The sequence below is a fragment of the Bos grunniens genome, chromosome 3, assembly GCF_055505025.1.
Source record: "Bos grunniens cultivar Pamir isolate PY7600 chromosome 3, Bosgru_T2T1.0, whole genome shotgun sequence".
Lineage (NCBI taxonomy): Eukaryota > Metazoa > Chordata > Mammalia > Artiodactyla > Bovidae > Bos > Bos grunniens.
In genome coordinates, this window is record NC_141167.1 from 44,662,665 (window position 1) to 44,673,319 (window position 10,655).

At 40.6% G+C, this 10,655-nt stretch overlaps 1 pseudogene across 1 annotated transcript; it reads left to right on the forward strand.

The window, feature by feature from the left end:
• Positions 1-5,100: 5,100 nt before the first annotated feature.
• LOC147375582 (tetratricopeptide repeat protein 9C pseudogene) lies at positions 5,101-6,318 on the forward strand (annotated as a pseudogene). The gene has a single exon (XR_015161569.1). The product of XR_015161569.1 is annotated as a tetratricopeptide repeat protein 9C pseudogene (transcript).
• Positions 6,319-10,655: the final 4,337 nt, after the last annotated feature.

Sequence of the window (10,655 nt, forward strand, 5' to 3'; positions counted from 1 at the left end):
GTAATGAAGTTGGAGTGATGGCTTAGGGCCTCAAGCCTTTTAGCAACCATCTCCTGTTTTTAGAAAACTTATTCCTGGTATTATTATGACATATTTGGTCCTTGCCTGCTCTGTGACACCCCCTCCCTCCTTCCCATTGGCCTTTCTGATTATAAAAAAGGAAAGAAATCAAGCAATCCATGGTCTAATAATAATAAAATGACTATTATTATTATTAAATGCTTCTGATGGACTAAGCACTGTGTTCTCATTTTATCCTTGCAATAAACTCTGAAGTAAATTCTTTTACTTCTCCCATTTTTATAGATGACAAAACAAAGAAGTAGAAGTTAACAACTTGCCAAAGGGCACCCACCTAGGCAAATGGTATCTAGGGCATATAGGATTTGATGCCAGGCATGTCAGAGCCCAAAGCCCTAGTTCTTTGCTGTTTCTTTATCCTGTCCTATAGGTCCCAGGTGTCCATGCAGACTCATGGCCCAGGAGGATTCTGAATGGAGGTGAATATAAAGTCTCCTCTTGGGTTCAGGAGGTTAAAAAGTACATGCAAGGAGGAGCTGAGCTAGGCCCCAACCCTAGGAAGGGGAGTGGAACCTAGTGTTCTTTACCTTCTGTGGTATGTGACATGTCCTTCTTTAAAGTCAAACTTGTGTAGGAGGGCTTGCCCATCAAACAGGTGGTAAAATGGTTCCGATCCAACCTCAAAGAGTCCTGGCCCACATCGAAGGAGACTGCCGGTTAGCCAGAGGGGGATCCTGCCTGTGAAGAAAGCGAGACACAGAATCTTGTTTCTTATACCTGCTCTGCTCACCCCTGGTAAGGAGCAGTAATTATATAAGCCATCTGGATGGGCAGCCTTTTACTTCTAAAGCTGGCAGTGATTTCCATTCCCAGCTCTTACGTGGGGTAGCTCTCAGCAAATGCCTGCTGGCTGACTCTCTTTTTTCTAGGGGACCAATCGTGGGAAATGTGGCAGCATCTCTGAGTTTAAACAAAAGGTTGGAAGGAGACAGGGAATAACATCTGGAATGGAAAGGGATTCTCCATCTAACAGATTTTCCCAGCTACCAATACATTTGCATTTTTACCATCTTACTTTTAAGAAAAATTTTCAAATTTTTTGATACAGGAGGAATGGATTAGAAGTAGAGATCAAGATACTAAAAAAAAGATGTGTCAATAGAACAAACCACTTCTGTGAAACAATAGGATACTGGCTTTTAAAATATAGAGCTAAATTCCTTTGAGAATATGGCTATTGTCCAGATAAAGGTCACCTTGCTGTAGCAGAAAGTACACAGGGCTGTCAGAGACCTGAATTCTGGTTCAGGATTTGCTGTGTGCTATCTCTGGGCCTCAGTGTCCTTCTCTGCAAAATGAGGGACACACAATAAAGGTTTTAAGGCCATTCAGTCTAAACAGGTTGTGCCCTTTGGTCCTTTGAAAGTATAGCATATGGCAGTATTTGTTTAATCCTTGTCAACTCTCCAACCCGAAATGTATTATTTCATACAGCTCAGTTTCAGCAGTCCACTTTATACAGATTTATATTTCTGATAAAAATTTGAAAAGAAGACATGGCTCAGCTAAAAGACACACCATTAATTTGATTGCTAGCATCTAGACTGTTAACATCAGAATCTAGTTGAGAAAGAGCATTGGGTTCATCTTTTCTATTTTCCAGAAGAGGCAATTGGGAGGAGACAGTTTAAAGATGACAAAGGTATAGTCCCAGTAGTTAAGGAATTCCAGTTAGGTAGCATTTTTAAAATATATATTTTAGAAAAGTAAAGAAAAGGGGAAATGGGTTCTTGGTATAAAAAGCCCAAATCTCCAGATTCCTCTCTTTGTAGCCCACAGGGGTACCTATGCTGAGAGATGCCAATGAATAAGGAGACAGCAAAGAGAGATGGCTTTCTCGACAAAAAAGAGAAGATGGCTTCAAGAAAGCTGAGACCAACCTGTAACATGGGCTGTGAGCGGTGAGGATAGTTCCTCCACAGTTTCAAACAGTTTCTTGTAACCACCAGCTGGATGTTCAACTCTGAAATGGTGGAATATGAGGAAGAAGTTCATGTGGAATCTCAGGGAATCCATGGAGACAGAGGCAGAGCTCCAGGAGAAAAGATGTCCTCTACTCAATGCTGGTGTGTACTGCCAGTCTAGCTGGAGCTGGGAGTACAGTGTTTTGGGAGGAGATGTGGTGGTGGTAGAAACCGGGGAAAGGTGGCAGAATGTATCACGTTGGCAAAGGGGCCCAGGTTGGTTTTTCTCCTTTGATGACAAGGAAATTCCCTTTTAATATTACAGTTGACTTGCCTTCTGCAGTTTTCCCATATTTCTGAGGACAAGTCAATAAATCCCATTATCATTGTCACTTCTCTTCCTGACCAAGTCCTTCCCACAGAATTATCCTACCATGTCAGTACCCTTAGCTTACTGCATTATTCATTCTCTTGACTCCCAGACAGTTGCATTCCTCTCCCTCTTATGAACTGGGAGACCACAGGTTTTGGGGTCAATACCTCATCCTTTGCTATTCATGCATATTATATCATCTCTTCCCACTGTCTTATTTTGTCACCAATCTCCAAGAGCTTCACTACATTTTAAAAGTAGTCAGACAAGAATATTTAGGTCATATATACATATATATATATTTTAATGTTCTTCCTTCTCACTTTGGCTCATATAACTTCTTAGAGTGAGAGCTCTGACAAGACTGCCTAATTTAGGCAGTTATCTTTTATTAAGCATTTACTATGTGCCACATACCATCAAAAGGAATTTCTATGCTCTTCATTCATTTAAATATCACAGCACCAAAATGAGGTAAGTACTACTTATCCTATATATGGAAAAGCCTAGACTTTAAAAAGTAATTTGCCTAAGATAACACAGTTAGGAAATGACTGGAAAAGAAGTGGAACCCAGGTCTGCCTCATTGAATCTTCATGCTCACTACTGCTTCCAAGGACCATTCCAAGCCATAAAAATCCCACTGTAACTTAGATCTTCCTTCTAGATATTTGCTTCAATATGTATATAGGAGGAAACAAACTCTCCCACCAAGACCCAAGGCTTTCCTTAAATGGATCATCAGTTGTCTTCAGGAGTTCTTGAAATAGCTCATTTACCATCAACACACTAAGGCATTAATAAAAAAAATCTCCCAGAGATACTTACTGGCTGGACATTTTCTCTCAGTAGAGGATTGAGAGTTCTGGCACCAACTGTGGACTGAGGAAGCAAGTCCTCAGCCAGGGGCCTTTATATGCCTTCTAAATCCCCCTGAAAGGAGCGATGGCTTTGGGAACCTGTTCCCACCCTCCTCAGCTGAGAGAGGGAAAACAGAAGTGGCTTTCAGCACTCAGATACTTCTGATACTTGAGCATTAATTTGGGCTGGCTGCTCGCTTAATTGTTTTTTGGCCATCTTCCAGAGACCTCAATCCTTCCCAAAGAGAACAAGAAGTGGATTAGAAAGAAAGGAGTTGTGTGGTAGTGGCTAGCATCAGGCCTGAACTGATCCGTGTCACCCCACGGGAACCTGGCATCCTTCTCTGGTGCCCACTTCCCTCTTCTTCTATGCCCTCGTCTTTATCCTCATTCACTATTCTTTCAATTACTTATTTTTGAAAATATCTGTTACTCATTGTCTATGGAGCAGGCATGGATAAGCTATTTCTGTCTTCACAGATCTTGTATCTCTACAAGAATGACAAGAAACTAACAAGCTATTCTATAAAATTTTATCAGTGCTATGATTGGAGAAGTATGGAGTGTTATAGAAGCACACTGCAGTACCTCTCACCCTCTTTGGTCACCTTTTTGATCCCTTTCAGGGCCCATTTCTGACCAGGCTGAGGAATTCAGCTGTGTTCTTTTGATGTGCTGCAGATGAACCCCTTTTGATATCCTTGCTTGTCACTAAAGCTTGCCTGAACTCCACGTCACCTTCCTATTCCTTGGTACATGTGCTGCACTCAGAAAGTAAATAGCAATATTCCATTCATATTTCCACACTCTTTTCATTAAGCCTCAATAGTTTGTCAGCACAAATGTGGTACTATCCAAAGGGGTCCCCAGGAACATACAAGATATATGCTATACCAGCTGATAACTTTAACATTTTTAAGAAACTCATTAACTTATTAACCTGTTAAACTCATTAAACTATTTAACTCATTTAAATATTAATAAGTGGTTAGGCTACTTATCCTCAAGATCTTCAACAAATCTATAAAGCAGTATATCTGAGCACTCTCCAAGATAGGTGACAAAACCTTACTTTCCCAGCATGTTTTGCAGTTAAGATTCAGGCATGTGACCTGGACTCCATCAATCAGAGGCAAGGGCAAAAGTCTTAGTGGTAGCACCCAGTGCCCAAGATCAGGGGTATCTCTATTCATCCAAGGCATCATGGTGTGGAACCATTCTACAGTGGGGCCTGGAGCATCATCACTGGCCTGGTAGTCTCCAAGTCTCATTTTTTAGCTATCCTGGAGATTCTATTAGCTATCTAGTATTTAAAATTTGTGTGTGCAGCTTTGATTAACTAGAGGTAGTTTTACTATTTATAACTAAGAATTCTGTATCTAGAAAATAATGATAATATAGGATACTATAGTATCACATAGAATGAACATCTGTATTAATGTATGGAGAATTTTTGAGAACGTATCTAAGATGAGATAGGAAGAATATATAAGCACTAGCCAGTCAAAGCGCAGGGAGAAGAAAGTTTAGGAACAGTCTGGAGGAATTTACAAAAGTCTGGAAGTGAGCAAGATTTGGAAAAATGGCAAGAGATGAAGTTAGACTAGAGATAATCATAGGCCAGATTTTGCGGAGCCCTGTGAACTATGAAAAGAAATTGAGACGATTCTTTAGTTACTGCGTTATAGTTTTCGTGTTTTTTTCTCACCCGGGAGTCGCCGCTTTGGGAAATCAATTAATCTCAGGCTTTGCTGTTTCCACATCTACTTCCTGATCAGATGCTTGCACTTCCAGAGATTAAAAAGTAACTGTAGAGAAGAAAGGAAGGGGCTGTAGTAGAATCAAGCAGTCATTCCCTGAGAGGCCTCCTGGATAAGGAGAATTTCCTTGCTTTTTTAAGTCAGCTGCCAAAATTCGTTGCTTCGCTCCTATTCCTAGAGCTTCGGTTGTTCTTTCACGTCCCAATTCCTCAAGAGCACTGGGCGACAGAGTTATGGAGAAACGCCTGCAAGGAGGCTCAGCTGTACAAGGAGAAAGGGAACCAGTGTTACCGGGAAGGGACGTACCGGGATGCTGTAAGTGGGTACCATCGAGCTCTGCTGCAGCTGCGGGGTCTGGATCCAAGTCTGCCCTCCCCGATACCTAATCTGGGACCTCAGGGCCCGGCCCTCACACCTGAACAAGAAAACCTACTTCACACCACCCAGACAGATTGCTACAACAACCTGGCTGCCTGTCTCCTTCAGATGGAACCAGTAAACTATGAACGGGTGAAAGAGTACAGCCAGAAAGACCTGGAGCGGCAGCCTGATAATGCCAAGGCCTTGTATCGGGCTGGAGTGGCCTTTTTCCACCTGCAGGACTATGACCAGGCCCGGCACTACCTCATGGCTGCTGTCAATAGGAAGCCAAAAGACGCCAACGTCCGGAGGTACCTTCAGTGGACACAGTTGGAACTCAGCAGCTACCATCGGAAAGAGAAGCAGCTCTACCTGGGCATGTTTGGTTAAAAGAAGAAAGATACTCCTCCACTTGAACTTAGATGAACCATTAGAGACCCATCAAAGGGAAACCTGAGCCTCAGCAAGAGAAATTACCCCCACACCTCTGACTGAGGTGAACTTCTGTTTTGCTTCTAGTGCTGCACAAACTCTTCTATCACTTACATAGTCTGTGTTTTTGTTTCCCCATCTTTCTATTTATATGGCTTTTAATATATGGTATTATATATCAGAAACATTTGCCTTGAGAAATACAACCAGAAAACACTCATCAGTTATAGGTAGATTAATCATAGCTCTGGCATAGATTTTGATGATAGATGTTGGTAGATGTAGTCATATACAACGGATAAGGCTTAGCAGAAGATGAAGTAATAAGGACAGGCAGAAAGGAATGTTTTCCCTTCGTTTCCTCAGATTTCTAAAGCCAAAATGGGAAGCCCTTACACAGGTCACAAACTGGCAAATACATACTGTGAAACTAGACAATAATAAATTGGACCCACATGCCTCAAAATGAAAGATTTAAAAGTAACTACTTCATTAATTCCTTTTTCTTAATGTTCCACATACATTGAGATTCTTTATCCTCCACAAAAGTATCTAATTCCTCTTGTTTCTCTTGATAATTTCTAACTATTGTAGCCTTGCTATTGCTCACACTCAGATCATTAATGTAGTATACTTATTTTTTTTTTTATTAAACCCTTCTGTCTTAAAACCCCTGGAGTCAAGCATCTAAGTATATATTTTATAACCTTTCAAAAGACCTCATGCCAGAAAACTTGTAAACGCTTGAATTTTTAAGTTGCATACCTATAGGATGCTCATTTCTCTAAGAAAGGCAAGAGTTTACCAAGTCTTCTAGAAACAATGCGACAAAGAGCAGGATAGAAATATAGATCTGTTTTTTACCTGTCACCTTGTATTTTGTAAGAACTCCATTCCTTAAAGAGGAGGGAAACAGTGAGGAAAGGTTCTCTTTCCTTTGTGCCTTTTAAGCACCGACAGAACTTTCTGGAAGCTTTGTTGGGCACAGGTGCAGGCTGCAGATCTGGTACAGCCATGGCTCCGTAGGAGGCTTCCTCAACCGGAGCACCTTTATCATTCTGCACACTTATTCTAATGTCCACAATGTATGAGTTGTACAAGAGTAGATGAGGCCATAATAGCTCTGCCTCTATATTTATGAATGAAAGTAATAAGGACATGTCATTAGCCATCATATAAACACAGTTTACAGACAAAAACTTCTTGGTCTTGCCAAGTGTACATGAGCTCTTCTCTCTTAATCAGTAATGTGTCTCTCTTGATGAACTAGGCTCCTCTTTGTATCTCCCTGTACTCTTAAATAGTAAAACCATCAGCTTATAACAAAAAGTCTTTATACCAAATAGTCTTTTAAGTCCAAGGACACAGCTAACAAAAGAGGAATATTTTATTCCTCTTCCAAGCTTCTTAAATTTCTAAGCCTAGACTGTTGCCAAATTATGTCATGGTTGTGTGTTATCTTTGTTTGGGGCTGGTTTTGCTTTCTGATTTTCTCTTTTTTCCCCACTAAGACTTGATGTTATAGTAAGCTATGTTCTGTATCAATGAGGAAAAAATAAAGCTGATATTTAAAAATGAAAAAAAAAAGAAATTGATACCCATATCATGAGAACAGAGGGAGTCACTGAAATATTTTACCCAGGAGAGTGATATGATCTGATCTGCCTTTTATTAAGACCACTCTGATTACATTGTGGACAATATGTTGGAATAGCAGACTTGGGCAATATAAACTAGAAAGTGACCAAATAAGTGAAGGTAGTTGATGAAGGGGAATGGGTTGGCAGGGGGGTGGGGAGTGGGAGGATATGAATGGTCAGATTCAAGAACTATTTCAGAGGAAGACTGATAAAACTCTGTGCTTGGTGAATGTATGGAGAAATAAAAGGCAGAACAAGGTTTGCCAGAAGGTTTCTGACTTGAAATATGGTACAGTTCAACGAGATAATGCACACTCTGTGTGATATTTTAGCAATGCAGAAAAGGAAAAGCATGAATTTAATATAGTTATTAAAAGAAAGACATTATTGGGAGTTGTGATAGTTTGAAAGCTTTATAGGGAAATGAAATGAGTTGGAATCTGAATGACAGCCTATGTATGCAGAAAGTGTAGAAGATGGAGAGGTCACTTCTGGTGAAGGGAGAGAGTGAAGACAGTAGGAGAGGCACATGTTAGAAGGATTTTCTGACTCCTACACCATTTCTGCTGGATTTCATTTTCCCAGAAGGAATCTCATTTCCTTGAGTAGAGCCATGTGCCGTATTGTGATACCTGTACACTGGCAGTCCACTGAAGAGAAATCTCAGGAGTACCAGGACCCAGATGCTCTTCTTCATGTTCACCTTTCATTACAAGGAGCCAAAAAAGAAGGCTTTGTAGCAGCCAGGTGCCAGAAAACTACACTACACTGTAGTACTACACATTGGCTGAGTGATGGGGCATTGACAAACTATATTTTGTATTGAATATCACTTCCAGGGAAAACCAGTCTTACTGGTGACCACAACTGCACCAAAACCTTTCTTAGGTATTCCTGTGCTGCTTTGGGTATTCTGCGGGTGTAGTCATGTTATTTAAAAACAAGAACTGATTCTAGTGATTTTTGTATTTTGCTTTTCATCTTTGGTAGCCTTTATTTTTCAGCCTGTTTTAATATGAGAAGCCAGTTAGCTGCTTGAGGGCTAATTGTTTGAAAAATACAAATAGTGGCAATTCTGGGAAGGCGTACAGACTCACGGATTGCATGAAATGTCAAGTTACCATGTGTGATTAAAGTCACAATGAAAACTAATTACTATGTACTGAACCTCACTGGGTTCTAAGTTCTTCAGGTATAAAGCAAGAAAAATAGGTATAAGCATTTTTTTAGCTAAGTACTCTGTAGAAATATTAAGCAATACCAAAGCTGATTCTCAGGGAGTTTGACTTCATGTCTAATTGTTCAGTTAATACCTTCTACCTCAGGTAACTTATTTCCTCTCTCCTATCTCTGTGAAGTTAGAGAACAGCTAGGTTATATCCTTTCCAAAGCCCCATATGTAGACCTCTCTTCCAGGTCTGAAAGCATTAGTAGCTCAGTTGTATCTGACTCTTTGCAACTCCATGGACTGTAGCCCATCAGGCTCCTCTGTCCATGGAATTCTCCAGGCAAGAATATTGGAGAGGGTTGCCATTCCCTTCTCCAGGGGATCTTCCAGGCAGAGGCTTTATATTTGAGCCACCAGAGAAGCCCCCTTCTAAGTCTAACTGTATCCTTCTGTCATTGCAGTGTGATACACTGGACCTCCAATGGAGTGTTACGTTTTCTTTCATCCTCTCTTATTCTCTCCCTAATTTTTTTTTCTTTTTGTTATTTGGTAAAATCAAATCATCATGTTTGATTTCTGTGTTTCCAAAGAAACTGTTTCATTGTGATAAATTTTGGTGGTGTTGTTGTCATTCATTCACTAAGTTGTATCCTACTCTTTGTGACCCCATGGACTGCAGCACACCAGGCTCCTCTGTTCTCCCCTTTCTCCCGAAGTTTGCTCAAATTTGTGTCCATTGAGTCAGTGCTGCTATTTAACCATCTCATTCTCTGCTGCCCCCTTCTCCTTTTGTCTTCAATCTTTTTCAGCATCAGGGTCTTTGCCAATGAGTCAACTTTTCAGATCAGGTGGCCAAAGTATTAAAACTTCAGCATCAGTCCTTCCAATGAATATTCAGGGTTGATTTCCTTTAAGATTGACTGGCTTGATCTCTTTGCAGTCCTAAGAGTGAAGGACAGGGAAGTCTGGTGTGTTGCAGGGCATGGGGTTGCAGAGTCGGACATGACTTAGCGACTAAACAACAAAATTGGATTTCTAGGTTTTTGCTTGAGCATTTAAATGAATATTATACTCTTCCTTAAGACTAAAAGAGGAATAGTTGAGTAGTAATGGATATATCAAGAGTTCACAGTGAAATCTGAGATGCTATAAGATCTTCATCTTCTCCATAGGGGTTAGTTGTTTGTTTATCCTTTCCTCCTGAGCACTTCCTTACCCTGAAGGAACTTGCTCAGTAGAAACAGAATTTCAACCAAAGCAGTCATATTCCAAGGTCTATGTTCTTATAAATACTACTTTCATCTGCAAATGGAAGTTCTGGTAAATGTTATTTTCTTGATTTCTTTATATGCCCAATGATATTTTAGTGCTCCGTGTAGACAGATGGTACTGGAAGCTTCTCAGCTAACTTGGCTTCAACCATTCCCTAACCATCCTATCAGAGTCATTCCTCTTAAAGGAAAATCAGATCATGTCCCTTCTATACTTAGGACCTTTCAAGAGGTCTGCATTACCACTGGATAAAGTCCAAGTACTTTAGCACAGCAATAAGATCCCACACACTTGCCCCTGCCTACTTCTGTGTCAACATCTGCCACTCTCCCCTTTCATCTGTGCTCTAGCAGTAGCAAGCTGTTTACTGCTTCTTGTCAATTGCATACTGTTTCGTGCTTCCCTTTCTTCACACAGGCTAACTCCTTTACTTGGAGCGCCCTTCCTTCTTTCATCTGGTAAATTCCAAGTTTCCACCACAACCCTGATAGAGCATTGCTTTCTTGTGATGCCTCAGACAGGATATTCTCTTTTGTACTTTTTTTGAAATTCATGTATAAGTTTAAAATTTTTGTATATATCACATCATGTTGTTCATTTGTTAGGATCTGTCTTCCACTTGTGATTGTATGCATCTTGCTTACTGTGTACTCAGTCACTTCAATTGCCTCCAACTCTGTGACCCCATGGACTAAAGCTTGCCAGACTCCTCTATGGGATTCTCCAGGCAAGACTACTGGAGAGGGTTGCCATGCCTTTCTTCAGGGGATCTTCTTGAGCTAGGGATTGAACTGGCATCTCCTGC